Consider the following 22,317-nt stretch of genomic DNA (forward strand, 5'->3'; position numbering starts at 1 on the left):
TTGGCCTGCTGTGTTCATCCAGCTGTACACCTTGTTATCTCAGATTCTCCAGCATCTGCAGTTCCTACTATCTCTGCACAGCTATGTAGCTGGTTTTCCTTTTAATGTTTTAATACAACACGGTGCTTCCATTTTTTCTAAATGCATCAAAATGTGTGCAGTTCTTCTCTGGGTAAAGCAACTGAATCATTCAGAATGATGCCTGTTTAGTTCTGCAGTCTTAATGCACAAATCACTTTTGTCCTACCTCCTCCTGGCAATGACCACTTCTGGAAAAAAAAAGCCATGAAAAATTTATAGCATTAAGAATGCAAATTGCAACCATTGCGAATCTTTAATCCGTGGGCGTCCTCCTCAACAGACATTGTCAGCAGAGAATTCCACAAGAATTTGTTCTGCTTCACACACTATAACAGTTTCATTTTCATCTCTTTTTCATGGCATTAGGTTTTATTACGAGTCCTGTTTAACAAACTGTGTGTTAGAGGAATGTGGCTGTCCTTGTATGGATTATAATGTGAAAAAAATCAAATTACTGTCATTGAATATGCATATGCTGTGAAATGAAACCAGTTAATCAGTGACAGACAATTCAGGGAAAAACACACATAAACCTGAATGATTTTTTGATAAGATGCCACAATATTCGAAGTATATCAATGCATCTTTCATAAATCCATTCCTCCATATTCTAATTTCGTTTCCGCAAGATGACACGAAGCATGAATTCATAGACCTTTCAACCAATGTTTTGTAAAGAAAGTAAAGATCCAATTGAGTTGCAAGGAACTATTGTGGAATCCGTTTAGGTAAGTGACACCTTGCATTTATGTAGTGCCTCTAATACAATAGAAAATCTGAAGATACTTCACAATGTTAATAATGAGAAAAATAAAATGACACCAATCCAAAGATGGAGATCTTAAGGTGGGGGAGTAAAATATTGGTCAGAAAGATAGTCTAAAGGATTGTCATAAAGAACGCTACAGTTGGAATAAATCAAAATTCATGTCTGGAGGAGGTTATAGCGGTGGAAGGGCGCAAGGCTATGGAGTCTTTAAGCATAACAATGAGCTGTCAAATGCAATAATTCTTTGCATAAATTCTTTCTTCACTGTATGTTTAATATTTAGTGAGCTTTAAATAAAAATTCTACATGGCAAAATATTTCTGGGGATGCCACGTTTACAATTTTCCACATATTTCTCACTAAAGTAGCGTAAGATTATCTTTGCACATATTTTCACATGTCAGTTCCCCACACATCACAAGTTGCAAGGGACTCACAGAAATTTACAATAGGGGTGTAACCACCAGAAAGTCAAGCACAGCTGCTGCTAAAAAAAATGCACACCTGCAGACAAGCAGTCATTGCTAATGGGAATAATGCAAGAATCATCCTTCATTTGATTATATGCAATCCACATTAAATATATGCCTGAGCCAAAGGTGCTTATTCCAGAATCCTGATTTTTCAGAAGGCACTACTAAATTCCCGGAAAAACATCCTCACGGGAGATTACTTTCTGATTCTGAATTACCATTTTAGCCCAGCTCAGTAAATTCACTTGAAAAAACAGACAATGCTGTGAGCTGCAAGGAACAAGACTTACTGAAGTCGTCTTCTGTCATCGGTTATACATGACCAAGAATATCAGGCTGAATTTTGCCATTCGCTGACTGACACAGGCAACGGTGAATCAGTTGAGAAATCACGGCGAGATCGGAAAAATTAGGTTTTCAAAATCAAGTGAAGAATTCTGATTTTCATCCCACAATTTTATCGCTGAGATGAGAATCTCAATAGTAAGTGGTGAGAGGCCTTTTTGCATGCATTAGCAGCTCATTATTACCTGTTCTCACCTCAGTGATGCACATGTTAAAGGGTCTGTTAGCTGGATGGTTGGTCTCTGATGCATGAGTAATTTCATAGAATCCCTACATTGTGGAAACAGGCCCTTCAGCCCAACATGTCCACACTGACTCTCAAATTATCCCACCCTGAACCAACCTCCTATAACCCCACCTAATCTACACATCCCTGAACTCTATGGGCAATTTAGCATGGTCAATCCACCTAGCCTGCACACCTTTGGACTGTGGGAGGAAACTGGAACACCCGGAGGAAACCCACACAGACACGGGGAGAATGTGCAAACTCCACGCAGACAGTCACCCAAGGCTGGAATCGAACCCGGGTCCCTGATGCTCTGAGGCAACAGTGCTAACCACTGAGCCACTGCGCCAATAAAGTGGGTTCAATTCCCTCACTGGTTGGAGTTATCATGAAGGAGTCTCCTTCTCAACCTCTCCCTTTGCCTGAGGTGCAGTGACCCTCAGGTTAAACCACCACCAGTCATCAGTCTCTGATGAGTGAGCAGCTGTATGGTCCAGTAGGACTAAGGTGACATTAACTTTGCCTTTGCTATTCCCCCATGTGGCAGACAGAGAGGGTAACAATTCCTGATGTGAAAGATCAGGTACTTGGAGGTTCCAGCTCACTGGTTGCTCCTCTGTATCCCCATCTTGGTCATTAGTCCACAATATCTCCAGGTAGGCCCTATGGTCAGCAATTTGCTGCACTCTCCACCCACCAAAATTGGAATCAAACAGGGACCAACCGGACTAACATCATCAGGGCACATCTCCAACTCACTTATAATCCATTTCACCAGTTCACTTTACAGCGCACCAATACCTTGCATGGTATTGCTGCCTCCATGCCTCTAGGCTTGCAGCACAGGCATCCATCTCATATATTGGAGGGCGGAGTATCTCACGGTCTCTTGATTGTTTTTTTCGGGTTGGGGTTAGGATTGTGTGAAATTGGATGCCCATACCGTTTCTGCTATGCCTTGCCTTGCCTTTCTGCACTCTGCTACCTCATTCAGAGTTCACAAGTTTGCAGTTTTCCTGTTTTGCCTTGCTGTTGAGTGCAGGCATAAAGACAGGCAGCTTATCATTGTCAGCGTGCCCCAGTCAAGGGGTGAGCATGGTGCTACATCAATGCCACACTTATAGGATGTGCCAACAGCTTACAAATACATGGATTGTGCTTCAGCTAAATGGCCATGAGCTCCATGTGATCTTTCCATGAATGGTTAAAGATCACTAAGTCATCTATATAGACGGCACAATTAATCAATCCTGCCACAACGTTGTTCATAAATCTTTGAAATAAGGCTGGTGCATTCTTCATTCCAAAGGGCATTTCTTTAAATAGTTACAGCCCATTTCAGGTTAAAAACACAGAAACCTCTTTCGATCTTTCCGACAAAGGTACTTGCCAGTAACCACGAAGTAAGTCTAACTTTGTGATGTAAGTAGCTTGTCCAACTTTTTCCACACAGTCCTCCAGCCTAGGAATTGGGTATGGGTCCGATTTAGTTATGGTGTGACCTTCTGATAATCCATGCAGAATCATTCAGTATGATCAGGTTTGGGAACCAACATGATCGGCGAACTCTATTCAGTTTGACTCAGCACGATGATGTCTTCTTGGAACATCACTTCCACTTCCTTCTGTACCTGTGCAGCTTTGAGAGGATTAAGCCTGTAGGGATGTTGTTTTATCAGAACAGCATTCCCTACTTCTACCTCAAGTACTATAATATTAGTCCTCCTCGTTCTATTCCTATAAATGACCTCACACTGCTCCAACAAGCCTTTAAATTCATTTCTCTGTTCCTGAGACAGATAGATCACTATCCTATCCCAGTCTCCAAGGACTTCCTCATTATTTAACTTAATTTGAGGCACATCAAAATCCAAATCATCTGCATTTGATTCCTCACTCTGAGAGGCAGTAACTAGTACCTGTTTCTCTGGTTCCCTGTCCCTGTCATAGTAAAGTTTCAGCATATTCACATACCATACCCATTAAAGACTTTTTTCCTATGTGGCAACTTTATCAGATAATTCACCTGACTCAACTTCTTCTCAATCTGAAAGAGAACACTAAATCTTGCTTTGAAAGGGTCTCCTACCACTGGTAACAGCACCAATACTTTATTCCCATGGGCAAATGTACAGATTTTAGATTTCTTATATACTTCTTGTTTCATTAGATGCTGTGCCACCTTCAGATGTTGTCTAGTTAATTCACCTACTCTGTTTAATCTTTCTCTCACCTCATACATAATCTAACTGTGAGATCTCTGACTTAGGGCCTGTCAACTTTTCCTTAAGTGATTTAAAAGGCCCTCTTACTTTGTGTCCAAATATCAATTCAAATGGAGTAAAGTGAGTCAATTAATTTGGGGCATCTCTAATGGCAAACAATATAAATGGGATATCTTCATCCCAATCATTTGGGTAATCCTGGCAATAAGCCCTCAGCATTGTCCTTAGGGTCTAATGCCACCTTTTCAATGCTCCCTGGGATTCGGGATGGTACACACTTAATTTAAAGTGTTGGATGCCTAAACTATCCATGACCTCCTTAAATAGTTTTTGCAGTAAAATTGGACCCTTGGTCTGACTGAATCTCCCTGGTTAGTCCATAATGGGTAAAGAAAGCAAGCAACTCTTTTACCACCTTTTGTGCCTCCAGAAACCTGGTAGACACATCCATTATGGTTAGCAAATGCTGGTTCCCTCTTTTGGTTTTGGGGAGGGGACCTACACAATCAATCGTAAGCCATGTGAAAGTTTTTTCAAATGTGGGAATTGGCATCAAAGGCGCTGGTTTTATTACCACCTAAGGCTTTCCTACCATCTGACACCTATGACAGGTACAGCAAAATTCAACCACATCAATGGAAATGCTTCTATACCTTAGCTCGAGTCTTCCTCACTCCTAGATCACCTCCTACAGGTAATTTGTGCGCTACCTGCTATACTTCCTGCCTATATGCTACCAGCAACACAATCTAATGAAACTCTGCCCATTTCCCCTCTGCACTAACCTGCTGCCATCTTCAATTTCACCTTAAGATAGTAACATTCAGGAATACATTCTGATTCCTTTTCCAAGTAAGCTTTATGATATAAACCTTTTATTGTCTCATCTTTTTGTTATAACTCCATTAGTCTTTCAGAACTAAACACCTCTGCCTGATCCTGCCCCTGTTCAAACTTTTCTTTTACCATTTCATTAAACAAGGTGTCAACTAACTGGACCTCAGCTCCTCTGTCTCTCTCTTTGATTTTTCCTTCTTGCTTTAACTTATGACTGTGGGATCTTGTTACCACACAGTCCAGAAAAATTCCAGGGTATTTTTCTTTTAACTCCTCAGTTTCCTGGTTTTCTTTTGGCTTCTCCACTGTAATGGGAATCACTCCCACCTTTGATCTTGCTAGGTCATTTCCAAGAAAAAATTGGATTCCTGGAATAGACACTCTCTCAGGTAACAATTCAGAAGGAGTGCAAAAAGTTTCATCTATTACTATTAGAGACTGACCAGCTCCCGAATCTCTCAATATTTTAACTTCTTTACTTTCTCCCCCTCTTCTTCCTGCGTAAACCTTACCCACAGAAGTGAGGTCTTTGTAAAGATTGGGTACCATCTCACTGTATAGCCCGTGACTAGGCTGTGCACTCTCCCGCAACTCCTTGACTTCCCCATGGGATTTCCTTCACTATCCTCAACCAATCCCATTGGTTTAGCCTCTTTTACCACAGCCTTTCTCTTGATGCCTTTCTTAAACCACTGGCACTGTGACTTTACGTGTCCCACTCCATTACAGTGAAAACATCTGAGGCCTTTCATCTCCTTTTCACCCTCTTGGGTTTTTTTTTTCACAAGTGGTAAACTGTTCCCAGTGTGATCTACTTTTTGTTTTTCATTGAAGGATCTCCCTCTTTCCCAATTTCTATCCCTCACGGAATGAAATTGCTGTCAGAAGCTAGATTTCGATTTATGCACTAATGCGTATTCATCCAAAATTTCAGCAGCTCTTCTCACTGTTTTAATTTTCTGTTCCTCAACATGGGCTCTTAAATTTCTGAAAGTGAGTTTTTGAACTCCCCCAGTAGAATAATCTCTCAAAAATCCTCAAACATCTTTTCTATCTTTAATGCTGTCACCCTTCTATTAATGTAACTCTGTTTAATTCTTTTGAAACATAAGTCTGACCTGTTTCCTTCCTTAAAGTTCTGAACTGTTGTCTATATGCTACTGGTACCAATTCGTAGGCACAATAGCCTGCTTTACTGCTTCATAGTCTCCTGACACCTCCTCTGACAGCTCTGCAAACACCTCACTAGCCTTGCCTCCCAACTTCATCCGTAATAACATTACCCACAAAGTCTCTGGCCAATTCATCTGCCTAGCCGGTTTCTCAAAGGAAATGAAAAAGTCTTCTACATTTTTTTCATGGAATTTTTATATATGTGTGTGTGTGTATATATATATATCTACCAGGCTGTTGGCTACAATGAATTTTCACATCCTCACTTATATCTTGGCATTTTTCCTTCTGCCATTTCAAATCCTTTTCCTTCTAGTTCCAACTTCATCTTCATTCTCTACCTCCAGTTGTCTTATTTGCAATTTAATTTTTTCTAGCTCCTCTGCACTTTCCTGTTTCTCTGGTATACCTAAATGCTTGACTAACTCCTTTACAATTTCAGTTTTGCTCTTCTCCTCCCTAGTTAAACCCAATTCCAGCCAGTTTGCTAAGTCTACAATATAACCTTCCTCTGTTTTACTAAACTTTCTTGGCAAATTTGGAAAGCATCTTCAAAGCACAGAGCCCCCTTGGAAATGTGAAGGCCGTTTCCCTCACTTTTGATTTAACCAACCTCAAGTAACCGAAATCAAACAGATTTTTCTCACCTAAGTTTTATTTAAAGATACAGGAGGCTAGTCACCAAGTCTGTCCAAATCCATTCAGATCCATTCAGATCCTGTACATGAATTAGCCAGATCTCAGACTTGAGCTCCCAATCTGTTAGGAAGGGGAGGTTGAACCCCTCTGATAATTAAAACTGAAACACAAGCCCCCAGTCTGTTATGGTGGGAGTAGAGGTCCCCTTCTAATTGTTAATCCCAAAACACCCAGAGAAGCTCGCCTCACCTTGACTAATCTTTGAGCTCCCAAACTGTTATGGAGAACGGGAGGTTAAATGAAAGAAAATCCCTGATATTCACTTTATAAGTAACAAGTAACAATTTACTTAACTGTAACAGTGAACAAATTAACAGAATTACTAACAAACTAAACAATTCCCCCATAATTACTAACTATTCCCTAACTGAACTAAAGTCTACTGGTAGCTGTTCCAATAAATGCAAGTCCCACTTATATAAACGCAAGTAATAAGAAAATAAATGACCACTTAGTCTCTCAAAGTCTACACGCCTTTCTTCTGCTTTCCTCAAGTCATAAATGCCTTTCCTCCACTGATCCAGCTGTCAGGGAAGTTTTCTCTGTGAAGTCTTCTGTGAGGACTCTTAGCTAGAAGTGCTGTGGTACCTTTTATGGATAAGATGGTGTTTTTTAGACAGCTTAGTGATTTCCTGTTAGAGCTAAATGCTTATTTCTCAGATAATGGTTTGCTCTCACCCCAATTTTCAAAAACCCTCTCTATATATACGTTGGATGACATATCAATTTTCTTACAATAGCATTGGTCCGAGTTTGTCAAAACCATCAGATTTAAACTCAGATAACAAAGTGTAGAGCTGGATGAACACAGCAGGCCAAGCAGCATCAGAGGAGCAGGAAGGCTGACGTTTCGGGCCTAGACCCTTCTTCAGAAAATGTTTCAGGAGTCGCAGGGAGAAACGCTACTGAAGGATCTCAATGTTCTGAATGTAGACATTGTCACGGTTGGGGCCAAATTGGGAAAGCCTGAATGTGGACTGTAGTCCATTGGGAATGATCTGGTTCCGTAGGCAGGTACTAAGAAAGGTGATGTGGCTGTAGTACCTGGTTTGCTTCAGGACGTGGTCGAGCAGTTTCAAGGCCAAAGAGATTACGAGAGAGTTGCAGTGGGAGAGAGATCCACTGAGGTTTTTCCGGAGGGAGGAGGGTAACTTCTTCAAGGTAGGCATCCTTAGAAGAGGCTTCGCAGTGGGGTTAAAATTGTTTCAGAGATAGTAGGAACTGCAGATGTCTGAATTTTCTGAAGAAGGGTCTAGGCCTGAAACGTCAGCCTTCCTGCTCCTCTGATGCTGGTTGACCTGATGTGTTCATTGAGCTCTACACCTTGTTATCTCAGATTCTCCAACATCTGCAGTTCCTACTATCTCTGAAACAGATTTAAACTCAATTGGCTTTCAATCGCTAAATGCTTGGTTTAAATTAATTGGCTGCTTCCAGCTAGTTGCCAAAACATCAAAACAAGCCTAACATTTCCAATCACACAACCAATTGATACATGTTTCAATTTCAGAACTGGTTGTTCATCTTCCGCTACATACAGACACACATTTGTTTTTCTGTATAAATCTCTAAGCTTAGAAAAGCACTTTACCTCTTAAAGGAACCATGTATTCTTTCCCCCTATCACTTTTACAAACAAATTCTAGATTCCTGCCTTCCAATTCACAAGTATGCTACACAACCTTGTAACACAATCTATTCTTAGAAGCTGTTTAATTTTTATTTCCCTCCTACTAGATGTGCTGAAGGCCGATCTATATGTAGGTGGCATAGAATCCCCACTTGTGGAAAGAGGCCATTCAGCCCAACACTGACCTTCTAAAGAGCTCCCCATTTAGACTGAGCCCCCACCCTATCCCCATAGATCACATCTGCCATGGTTAATCCACCTAACTTGCACGTCTTTGGATTGTCACCCAAGGCTAGAATTGAAGCTGGGTATCTGGTGCTATGAGGCAGCAGTGCTAACCACTGAGCCACCGTGCCGCCCATAGATCACAATTGACTAGTAGTGATTGACAAGTACCTTTAAAAATAGCACTAGTGACAGAAAGCCTGGAAAATCCTAAGCATAGCGAGTACCCTGTGTTGCTCAGGGGAATAAGGTAGTGCGAGCTGGTAGTGTGAGCTGGTATCATGAAGGCATGGTGTGTGAAACACAATCAATAGGTTGTAAATGAAACATGTAACTTCACCCTATATGTCATTAGAAAAGATAAAATCTACAGACAGATCTTTTCCTGGACAGCCCAAAACAGGGGTTCAATACACAGAGAACTTATTTTAAGAACATTTTCTCAGAAATAGGAACAAGAGAATACCATATGGCCAATATTTTGATAACATTTATCCCAATGATATTTCTAGTTTGTTACTGAACACTTGATTACTAGTCTTTTTTTTTAATCTGTGTCTCTTAGAACACATCTGTGTCTCTTAGAACACATCCTCAGGAATTTACCACTGGGCAGGTCACACCTTAGTACCATACATGGCCTTGATTCACATCAGGCCTTTCATGATACTACTTCAAAAAGCAACAATAAACAATATTTGTGGTTATTCTAATAGTGCCAGGACACATCAATCTCAAACATCTAGATTGGTGTTTTTCATTCTTTCCCTCCCGCATCTCTGTCCTCAAGCTAAAGGTTTCCTTGAAACACTCTGATCTTCATGCAAACACATTTGGCATTTTATTTTTCATTTCTTTTACTGGCATGCATTACAGTGACATAAATCACGTTAATATACTTCCTTCCGATCACTAGCATATCATGTCCTGCTTCTAACAGATATGTCTTTCTCTGGCTTCTCTTCTTCTCCTCCAGCAATGTTTGACAAGTACATTTTCCTGAAAACATTGCAATTTGAATATGGGAAATTGCTATTGTCAATCTAGCTCAGTGAAGAAAGCTTAGCATTGTCACAGTGAGCTGCATCATTTCAAGCAGATTTCACTGCAGGAAAAGACAAGTGATATCTAAAAAATAAACAGATCTCCCCAAATTCTGCTACAGGATTTATTAAAAAAAACTGTCTTGCATGTTTTACATGCCTTTGGCTGCATTCAAATCATTTATTAAAATATTCTTTTGTGGTATGTGCACATTGCTGGCCAGTGATGGAGAATGAATAAGAAAGTCGATGTTGAGGAATCAGTGAGACCACTAGTGCTAGCATGGACGTAAGAACACAAGAACATAAGAAATAGGAGCAGGAGTAGGCCATCCAGCCCGCTGCGCCAATGGATAAGGTCATGACTGATCTTTTTGTGGACTTTCCATTTGCCAACCCTCTCACCATAACCTTTCATTCCTTTACTGTTCAAATATCTGTCTGTTTTTGCCTTAAAAACATTCAACAAGATAGCTTCAACTGCTTCATTGGGCAGGCAATTCCACAGATTCAAAAACCTTTGGGTGAAGAGGTTCCTCCTCAACTCAGTTCTAAATGAGCTCCCCCTTATTTTGAGGCTGTGCCCCCTCATTCTAGTTTCACCCACATCTTATCTATTCCTTTCATAGTTTAAATGTTCCTGTAAGATCCCCCCCTCATTCTTCTAAATTCCAATGAGTATTGTTCCAGTCTACTCAATCTGTTCTCATAAGCCAACCCTTTCAACTCCGGAGTCAACCCAGTGAACCTCCTCTTCACCCCCTCTACTACCTGTACATTCTTTCTCAATGTAAGGAGACCAAAACTGTACACAGTACTCCAGGTCTGGCCTCACCAGCACCTTATACAGCTGCAGCTTACCTTGTTGTGCAAAACCATTATCCTGGTCTTCCAAGGAGTTGTCTGCTACAGTAGCAGACATGTAGGCTCCCTGCCTTTGCCATTGGCACCAGACAAGTCAATTTTGCTGCAAAGACAGACAGCACTGGAGAAACTCAGCAGGTCCGGCAGAATCAGTGGAGAGAGAACCAGAATTAGCATTATTAGTTCTCCAAATTTGAAGAAGGCTCATATTGGACTCAAAACACTAACTCTGTTTCTCTCTCCACGAGAAACTTTTTCTCCCTGGAGATACTCGGCACCTCTAGACGGCCACAAACTTAGCATCTTGCCACTTTGGCCGTTTGCAATGGAAGATGGCATCGCAAGCGGGCACAGCTTGAGTGTGGGGCAAAGACTCAGAATTGACCTGGGTGTTGGGTTCCAATTCGGAATCCAGCCTCAAATATCTGAAAAAAGGAAGGTGACGAGTTTGAACATTGCTACTGATTGGTTGGAATATTTTTGTATGACCTGTAATTACTAATGACATTTCTCTGATAAACTAGTTGACAGCAGTTATTAAGCTTGGTAGCGCAAGAGAACTGAACTGGAAAGAAGCAGATCAGTTTGTGCAGGCTTCAAGAATTATTTATTTTGACACAATTTATAGTACCAGGAGTTTGAAAAATAATAATAGTACCTTTTTACCCTGAGGTGCTTCAATATTCTTGCTGTTTCAATTATACCGTAATTCAGCTTTCTCTGAAGGTTCGGTTAATAATAGCTCCACACCAGTTTACTAATTCTGTTATTAGAACTGTAGAAAACAAAAGACCATTGAAACCATTAGATCTGTACTGGAATCTTTGCTAAAATAAACAAAAACAAAAAATATAAAACTGGAGTTTGGAAACTAAATTTTACTTCTTTTTTAACTGTCGCTTTGTAAGACATCAAGTAATGATACTCCATTTGCTGCAATCTCTTGATATTTCAGACTAACATGAAGTTATTGGCATCAGTTATTTCTCTCTGAAGCACAATCAATGGGTCATAAATGAAAAATGCTGCCTTCATCCTACATGCCATTATAAAAGAAAAAGTTCTAGAGATAAATCTTTTCCAGGACATTCAACAACAGGGCTTCAATACACAGATAACTTATTTTAAGAACATGTTCTCAGAAATAGGAGCAGGGAATATGATCAGTCAAATCTTCTTAACTCTTCAGTATGAGCCCCCCACATTCCTTGATTTAGGAGAGATAAAGAACCTGTATATCTCAGCCTTCACTATATTAAACAATTGGTGCATCATCAATCCTCTGTGGGAGGGAATTGCAAGGATGCAGAAACATTTGAAGGAAGGACTCTCCTTCTAAACTTCTCCCCTTGCCTGAGGCATGGTGATTCTCGGGTTAAATCACCACCAGCCATCTCTCTCTAATGAGAGAGCAGCCCTATGGTCCAATAGGACTAAGGCAACTTTACTTCACGTCAGCCACAACTCTATGAGCCTTGTTTATCATCTTTTGGATGGTATCTTATTGAATACATTTTCCAAATCCATGTACATTGCATGTAATGGTTCCCTTTTATCAACCCTACTAATCACATTAACAAAACTATAATAATTTTGTCAAACACAATTTTCCATTCACAAAACCATGGACTGAATGTTAGCAAAAGTCAACTCAAGGATCAGAATGATTAGGTGGTTGATTTTGACTGACATCTATGAGCTAAACAGCATCTTTTTTGTGCTGTAGATCTCTATGACTTGAAGTATTAGCTTTGGTGAATTTCACAGAAAGTTTCTCTTGTTAGGGGCGGCACGGTGGCTCAGTGGTTAGCACTGCTGCCTCACAGCGCCAGGGACTCGGGTTTGATTCTGTCCACAGGTGACTGTCTGTGTGGAGTTTGCACATTCTCCCCGTGTCTGCGTGGGTTTCCTCCGGGTGCTCCAGTTTCCAAAGATGTGCAGGCTAGGTAGTTTGGCCATGCTAAATTGCCCATAGTGTTCAGGGATGTGTAGATTAAGTGGGTTATAGGGGGATGGGTCTGGGTGGGATGCTCTCAGGGTCAGTGTGGACTTGTTGGGCCAAAGGGCCTGTTTCCACACTGTGGGGATTCTATGATTCACAGAAAGTTTCTCTTGTTGAGCCCTGGTGAGCTTTTTTCACATGACTTTCCCAAACCAGCCTCATTATCTATGCACCACACCTCTGCGGCATCATACTTGTCATATTCTCCATGCTCCACAGGCAGAATTGCTCGCTCCTGACAGGATTCATTTCATCGGTACCATCTGTAAATCCCAACTTTGCACCAGGTCGAGTGCAAGCAGTCTACAATCACCCTGCACAGTTTATGTCATAGGATCATACAGTCATACAGCACAGAAACAGGCCCTTTGATCCACCCAGTCCATGCCGACCATAATCCCAAACTAAACTAGTCCCACCTGCCTGCGCTTGGCCCTTCTCCCTCCAAACATTTCTTATTCGTGTACTTATCTGAATGTCTTGTAGATGTTGTAATTGTACCCACATTCATCACTTTGACTGGAAGTTCATTCCACACATGTAAAAAAATTGCCCCACATGGCTAAATTAAATCTTTCTCTTCTCACCTTAAAAACATGCTCCCTCATCTTGAAGTCCCCCACCCTAGGGATAATACACCCACCATTCACTTTATCTATATCCCTCATGATTTTATAAGCCTCTATAAAGTCACTTCTCAACCTGTTATGCTCCAGTGAAAAAAAGTCCCAGCCTATCTCGCCTCTCCTTATAATTCAAACCCTCCACTCCTGGCAACATCTGGCAAATCACTTTTGAATCCTCTCCAGCTTCATAATATCCTTCCTATAACAGAGTGACCAGAATTGGACACAGTACTCCAGAAGAGGCCTCACCAATGTCCTGTACAACCTCAACATAACATCTCAACTCCTATATTCAAAGTACTTTACAACCTTCTGGACTTAATATTGAGTTCAACACCTTCAAAGTGTGAACTCACTCCCATTCCGTTTCTTTAGTTTTACTTGTTATATTCTCTGTTACCATTTCCTCTCTCCCCTCCCCCGACTCAAGTGGAACTGTCTGTTCCATCCAGTCTGGCAGTTAGACCCACCATTGTTCTGCCATTCTCACATTCTGATCACTTCATCTGAACTATCGACATCCTTTCCCCACCAGCATCCACCCTCCCCACCTGCTCGCACCTCCACACCTATTGCGTAAAGGTGCTCCCTCCATGTCAGCTCTGATGATGAGTCATCTAGACTCGAAATGTTTTCTTGCTTTCTCTCCATGGATGCTGCCTGGCCTGCTGTGATCTCCAGCATTTTTGTTTTCATTACAGATTCCAGCATCTGCAGCAATTTGCTCCTACACTCAAAAACTGAGCAATGAAGGCAAGCGTATTAAATGCCTTCTTAACCATCCCATCTATATGTGAAGGAAACTTCAAAGAATAATGTACCTGAACCCCTAGGTCTCTCTATTCTACATTACCCAAGGCCCTACTTTCAATTGTATAAGTCCTGCCCTGGTTTGCTTTACCAAAATGCAATACCTTGCATTTATCTATATTAAACCCCATCTGCCACTTTTCAGCCCATTGACCTGACTATCAAGGTCTCTTTATAATCTTGGATTGTGTTAATTTATCCAGATACGTCAGTTATCCATCCAGAGTGGGCGGGTAAGTGGAGCTGAGTCTCAAAAAGATCAGCCATGATCTTATTAAATGGCAGGGCAGGCTCGAGGGGCTGGATGGCCTACTCCTGCTCCTAGTTCTTATGTTCTTATGTTCTTAGCGGGAAATTGTTACTCTGCTTTGCCAACAGAGTGGTGGAGGATGGAGGATATGTACAGTCGCTAACCAGGAAGTGTAGCCCACTCCATGTCAGTGACTGATGGAAGTCTGGAGAAGCAAGGAGTGATCTGGCGTCACCAAGTTACTGCAGTAAGTATCCTGTCAGAAATTTTCACAGCTTACTTTCTATCTAGTGGTGGGAGAATGAGAAACTGCACATCAATGAGGTGAGATGGCATCCTAGTGAAGATGCTAATGCATGCTCAAGTGTGCAAATAGGTGTCCTGCTATTCGCTAGTGAGAATTTCATCTCGGCATTCAACATTAGATTGAAAAATGGGACTTGTCACTCTCTAGCCAGGAAACTCCTCACTAGTCATCTCTTTTAATTTTGCTGCCTTGCCCACAGCAGTCGGAGACTGGGAAGATCCACCTCATGTTGGACTTTGAACTTTTTATGATCTTATAAGCACATCATTATTACCTCCTTAATTTTAGACTGCAGCATTTTCCCAATGACAGAAAATAGAATAACCAGCCTGTAGTCCCCTATTTTCACTCTTCCGATTTTCTTGGGTAATCATGTTATATTTGGTAATTTCCAACCTGCTGGGACAGAACCAGAGCCAATGAAATTTTGGTTGAAGTGAATTCCCCATCTCTGTAGTTATTGCTTTAAGAACCTGAGAATGCAAGCCTTCAGGTCTTGGAGATTTGTCGGATTCTAGACCCTCAGGCTTCTTATACTTTTCTCTCATTGATATTAATCATTTTGGTTTTCTCACATTTTCGCCACAAGGTTACCCTCTGTGTGCTATGTTACATGAAGCAAAAAGCATTTGTTCAATCTGTCTGCCATTTCTTTGTCATTTGTGATCATTTCTTCTGACTCTGCTTTTAAGTGGCCAACACTTAACTTCAATTATTATCTTTGCTTTCAGATCTTTGCAAAAGTTCTTATACAATATTTTTTATATTGCTTACCAGTATATGCTGACAGTCTTTTCCTTCCTTTTACCTTTAGCTTTCTTTTGACTGGAAAATTTTGGCTGTTGTAATGCCCCTTTAAGGAAGGATATTTTCCATTTGAATTGTTTTTGATTTCAGATGCATAATGTGGTTGACTCTAACATGGCCTTCGCTAGAAGTTTAAATCAATTTGTTTTTCTGAGGGGTCTTTGCATCCTCAAGGATGACTTTTTGATTTTCAGACGCCACCTTTATACACTCAGGAGCTCCTTTCCATCCTCAGCAACTCCTTCATTGGACAGGAGCAGCTAAATAGTGAAACTTGTATTTTGTGAAATCTTTGTGTTTATTTGTCTTTATAAAGATAAGACAGGACAAACACCAAACATTGTACGCATACAATATTCTTAAAACTTTTAACTTTGAATCTATAAATAAGTCAAACAAATCTTACATGCAGATAGTCCCTCGGTTTCAGTTCCTGTGCAGAAATGGTTGCTCCCAAGTTGCTTTGTGCGCAAGTTGGAACACAATGTAGGACAATGTAAAATAGTTGCTCGTAAGTACAAGGAAGCCTTTGCATTTTGGATCTTTAAAATTAATATTAATACACCATTGTATAGGATAAAGTTCACAACTATGAGCACTTGTAAGTCAGATATTTGTAATTCAGGGACTACATGTGCTCTGTTTCCGAGATCGAATCATGTACAAATTGCATTCAGCACCTATTCATCCACCATGCATACTACCCATTCCTTATTCTAATTGATCTTTTGCAGAAACACCGCTAATGATGAGAAAATCCCTTCAATAATGAGTGCTTCTGAAACATTTGGTAAGTTTTAGATTGAGCCACTGTGCAGTTTTGTCTTTATACTGTGGCCATCAATAGCCCTGTCTGGTGCTGTAAAGCCAGCTTTTGAAGAGAAGTCAAATTTCTCTTTATCTGAGGAAAATTTCAGCTCAGCATTCTTTAAAAATAAGAGACATAGAAGGTGTTTTTTCATTATGTGGATGATAATCAAAAGTGCACCCTAGGTCTCACGTATTTTCTGAAAAACTTTATAGATTCTTTAACAAGAGCAATGCAGCTGCCCATTCTAATCAGTCCAACTTCTCCCATTGGCAGACACTGCCCTGCTTTCCCATATGACACGTTGCATTGTTTGCAACGTAAACATTAAAATGTTGTAAGGCCAGGACCAAACTCATTAACGCTTTTTCAATGGTTGATTTTTTTTTTCTGATGGATATTGAGGTATTTTTTGAAAAATAACCCGATCAGCCTTTCACTTCCCTAATTATCCCCCTGTAACAGCACAGTTCCAACTGCTACATCACTTGCGTCGATGGTGGCTTTAAAGGGTTTCAAAACATTTGCCATGGCTAAAACTGGTGCGGTGGTTAATACTGTTTTTAAATTCTCAAATGCCTCCTGGCATTGTTCTGTTCACTGAAATTTTGTGTTTTTTTTAAACAAATCCTTCAACGGTGCCACCACGCTACTAAAGTTTGGTACAAACTTCCTGTAGAATCTGCTCAATCCTAAAAATCATAGCACTTCCTTCTTCGAGGATGGTCTTGGAAATTCCTGGATGGCCTTCGTCTTCATGTTCCTCGGGGTCATCCATTTGTGTCTGATGTTGTGCCCTGTGAATGTCACTTCCGCCTTTGCAAATTCTGTTTATGCCAAGTTTATGACCAACTTTGCCTTCCGTAGTGTCTCAAAGAGCTCTGCCAAATGCTCCATGCCATCTTTCCATGAATGGCTAAAGATCACTAAGCCATCTTTATAGACAGCGCAATCCTGACACAACTCTGTTCATAAGTCTTTGAAATGTGGCTCCTGTATTGTAAATTCCAAAGAGCATTACTTTAAATTGATACAGCCCATTTTGGCTTAGAGAAGTAGAAACTTCTTTCGTTGTCTCCGACAAACAGACTGCCAGTAACCGCAAAATAAGTCCAACTTTGTGATGTAAGTCGCTTGTCCTACTTTTTTTCACACAGTCCTCCAGCCTTGGAATTAGGTATGAATTAGATTTGGCCAAGGCATTGACCTTCCGATTAATATACGCAGAATCGTTCAGTACCATCATGTCTGTGAATCAACATGATTGGCGAACTCCACTCGATCTTACTCATCTTGATGATGTCTTCTTGGAGCATCGCTTCCACTTCCTTTTGAACCTGCGCTACTTTGAAAGGATTAAGCCTGTAGGGGTGTTGTTTTATCAGAACAGCATTTCCTATGTCAACCTCATGTACTATGGTATTAGTCTGCCCCATTATATTTCTTTGTATATCCTCATAGCAGTGTAATAAGTCTCAGTTCAGTTCTCTGTTCCTGGGACAGATAACTCACTACCCTTTCCTATTCTTTAAGGGCTTCCTCATTATTCAATTTATTCTGAAGCACATCAAAATTCACATTATCTGGATTTGATCCCTCACTCTGAGTGGCAGTAACTGGAATCCAAAGGTGGAAGTGGAGACCATGGCAGGTTAGTGCAGAGGAGAAATGGGTGGAAGTTCATCAGATTGTGTTGCATACAGACAGGAAGTATCATGGGTAGCACACAAATTACCGATAGGAGCTCATCTTGGAGTGCGGAAGACACAGGCTAAGACACAGAAGCGTTTCTATGGCCTGTTCTCTGTCCCTGTCATAGTAAGGTTCAGCAGGTTCGTATGACATACCTGATAATTAATTGTTTCCTATCTAGCATCTTTACTAGATAACTCACCTGATGTAAATCCTTCTCAATCTGATAGGCACCACTAAACCTTGCTTTGAATGGATCTCCTACCACTGGTAACAGCACCAATACTTTATCCCCATGGGCAAACATACAAATTTTAGATTTTTTATCTGCTTCTTGCTTCAGGTGCTGTCCCACCTTCATATGTTGGCTAGCTAATTCACCTACTCTGTTTAATCTTTCTCTCACCTCAGATACATAATCCAACTGTGAGATCTCGGACTTCGGACCAATCAACATTTCCTTAATTAATTTTAAGGGCCTTCTTACTTCGTGTGCAAACATCAATTCAAGTGGAGTAAAATAAGTCAATTCATTTGGAGCTTCTTTAATAGCAAATAATATAAATGGGATACCTTTATCCCAATCATCTGGGTAATCCTGGCAATAAGCCCCTAGCATTGTCCTTAGGGTCTGATGCCAACTTTCCAATGCTCCCTGGGATTCGGGATGGTACGGACTTGATTTAAAGTGTTTGATGCCTAAACTGTCCATGACCTCCTTAAATAATTTGGCAGTAAAATTGGATCCTTGCTCTGACTGAAACTCCTTGGGTGGTCCATTATGGGTAGAGAAAGCAAGCAAATTCTCCACCAGCTTTTTTGCCTTCACATTCCGTAATGGAATTGCATCTGGAGACCTGGTAGATACATCCATTATGGTTAGCAAACACTGGTTCCCACTTTTGGTTTTTGGGAGACCTACGTAATCAATCATAACCTGCATGAAAGGTTCATCAAATATGGGAATTGGCATCAAAGGCTTTGGTTTTATTACTGCCTGTGGCTCTCCTATCATCTGACACATATGACAGGTACAGCAAAACTCAACCACATTTTTATGTAATCCAGGCCAATAGAAATGCTTTTGTATCTTAGCCTGAGTCTTCCTCGCTGCTAGATAACCTCCTACAGGTAATTTGTGTGCTACGTACAATATTTCCTATCTGCATGCTACCAATTTGGCAACACAATTTGGTGAACATCTGCCTATTTCTCCTAAGGACTAACCTGCCAAGGTCTCCATTTCCACCTTAGGATTCTATCCTTAAGGTAATAACATTCTGGACAACACTCTGATTCCTTTCCTCAGCAGGCTTCATGATATAAATCCTTTATCATCTCCTCTTTTTGTTGTATGCCGATTAATCTTTCAGAACTAAGCACCTCTGCCTGATCCTCGACCTGTTCAGTTTTTTCTTTTTACCATTTTGTCAAACAGGGTGTCAGCTAACTGAACCTCAACTCCTTCATCTTTCTCTTTTGTTTTCCCTTCTTGTTTTAACTTATGACTGTGGAATCTTGTCACCACACAGTCTGGAAAAATTCCAGGGTGTTTTCCTTTTAACTCCTTGGTTCCCTGGTTTTATTTTGGCTTCTCCACTACAATGGGAATCACTCCCACCTTTGATCTGGCTATATCATTTCCAAGAACAAACTGTATTCCTGGAATAGACAATCTTTCAATCCCTCCCACTGTCACTTCCCATTCTTGATTGGACTTTCTAGTCTTGTCTTACACAGGGGAACATTAATTCTCTCTCCATTTACTCCACAGATTGTCACTTTCGGGAAACATTTCAGAAGGAGTGCAAATATTTTCATCTTTACTATTAGAGATTGACCAGCTTTCGTAACTCTAAATATGTTAACTTCTTCACCTAGAGATAACAAGAACTGCAGGTTCTGGAGTCAGAGATAACACAGTCTGGAGCTGGAGGAACACAGCAGGCCAGGCAGCATCAGAGAAACAGGAAAGTTGATGTTTCGGCTCGGGACCCTTCTTCAGAAATGGGGAGGGGGAAGGGAGCTGGGAAATAGAGAGAGGAGGGAGGTACTGGGAAGGTAGGTGGCCTGCTGTGTTCCTCCAGCTCCATAATGTGTTGTCTCTGACTCCAGCATCTGCAGTTCTTACTATTTCTGAGTGAGTTATAACCCGACTGCGAAGCCTCTTCCAAGGATGTAAAAAGCCATTTTGGAAGAAGGGTCCCCACCCGAAACGTCAACTTTCCTGCTCCTCAGATGCTGCCTGGCCTTTCTATGTTCCTCCAGCTCCACATTGTGTTGTCTCCAACTTCCTCACCTTGACCCTGTTGTACCTGAGTAAATCTTACCCACAGAAGTGAAGTCTTTGTAGAGAAAGGGCACTATGTTACAATTCAGCCTGAAACTATGCATTCTTTCACTACCTCAACTAATCCCACTGGTTTAGTCTCTTTTACCACATCCTTTCCCATTATGCCTTTCTTAATCCACCAGGACTGTGACTTTGTGTGTCCCACCTTATTGCAGTGAAAACATCTGAAGCCTTTCACCTCTTTTTCACTCCCTTGAGCTTCTTTTTTCACATGTGGTACACTGTTCCAGTGTGATCTACTTTCTACTTTTCATTGAGGGATCTCCCTCTTTCCCAATTTCTATCCCTCACGGAATGAAATTGCTGTCGGGAGCTAGATTTCGATTTATGCATTAATGCCTTTTCACCTGCCTTGTCTGCAGCTCTTCGCACTGTTTGAACTTTCTGTTCCTCAACATGAGTTCTTATCACCTCTGGAAGTTTTTAAACTCCTCCATCAGCATAACATCTCAAAGATTCTCTTATGTCTTTTCTATCTAAAATGCTCTCACCCATCTATTAAAGTTGTTCTGTTTATTTCCTTCAAGCTCAATATAAGTCTGACCTGTTTCCTTCCTTATATTTCTGAACTGTTGTCCATATGCTTCTGGTACCAATTTGTAGGCCTCAAAATAGCTTGTTTTACTTTGTCATATTCTCCTGACACCTCCTCTGACAGCTCTGCAAACACCTCACTAGCCCTGCCTACCAACTTGGTCTGAATTAACATTGCCCACACAGTCTCTGGCCAATTCATCTGTTTAGCCAATTTCTCAAAGGAAATGGAAAAGGCTTCTACATATTTTTCATGGAATTTTTGGTCATGTTTTGACATATTTGTATATATCCCTACCAGGCCTTTGGGTATGATGGGTTTGCTCATCATCACTCTCCTCCTCACTAAGTCTATCTTCTAACTTCATTTCCAACAGTTTAAGTCAGCTACCCTGTCTAATTGGCAACTTCTGAACTTCAAACTGTCCCTCTTTCTCCCTTTCTTCTGTCCCTTTTTCTTTTTGTCTTTCCTCTGCTTGCAACTGTAATTCAAACAATTCCCTTTCCTGTTCAAGCTGCTTCATCTGCAATTGAATTCTAGCCTTTCCAAAGATTCTGATGGTGTTTCCAGCGAATTTAAATGTCAAGCTGTAATTACCTCTTCTTTTCTCCCAGACAAAGGCAACCCCACCTCCAGTTTGTCTGACAATTCCAGCAGCTTTTCCTTGCTCACCTTTTGTAAAGGTCATGTCTTCCACCCGCAGAAAACAGTGACTGAAAGAGCCATTACCTCACTTTTGATTTAACCAACAACAAGCAATCAAAGTTAAACAGATTTTCCATTCTCACCTAAGTTTTATTTAAAGATCGAGGACACTAATCCCCAAGTCTGTTTAAATCTGCTGGGAGCTTTTGTACCTTAAATATGTCCAAATCTGCTCATATCCATTGAAATCCATTCAAATCTGTCCAAATCCTGGACCTGAGTTGGCTAGATCCCAGACCCAAGGCCCCAATCTGTTATAAAGGTGTGGTTAGATAAAATAAACCGCTGATACCCACTTTATAATCAACAAGTAACAATTTATTTATTTAACTCTATGTGAAAAAATTAACTAAACTATTAACAAACCAAATAAATCCCTTCTAATTACTAACTATTCCTGAATAAAACAAGATTATAATGGTACGCTGTTCCAATAAATACAAGTCTCACTTACATAAACCAAAAAAATTAGAATTTAGTCTATCGAAATTACAGCCAGGTTACATTTTTCGGAATGTTTTGTGTCTTCTCTGACAAATTCTTCTGTCAGGAACGCCTTCTTGGTGAATTCTTATGTCAGGAACGCCTTCTCCATCAAATTCTTTTGTCAGGAACGTTAATTATTTGTGCCATAGGTACCTGTAATTTAGATGGAGTGTACTCTAGGGCTTGGAGAATTTGGTGAGAGCCAGTGATTCTTTCTTTTAGAGCTGAGAGCTGTTCTCTTTGCAGATGACAGTTGGCTCTCCCCCAATTTTCCAAATGCCCTCATCTTTTATACTCATGATGACATATCAATTTCTTACAATAGGATTGGTCCTATGTTGTC

The sequence above is a fragment of the Rhincodon typus genome, chromosome 3, assembly GCF_021869965.1.
Source record: "Rhincodon typus isolate 14 chromosome 3, sRhiTyp1.1, whole genome shotgun sequence".
NCBI lineage: Eukaryota > Metazoa > Chordata > Chondrichthyes > Orectolobiformes > Rhincodontidae > Rhincodon > Rhincodon typus.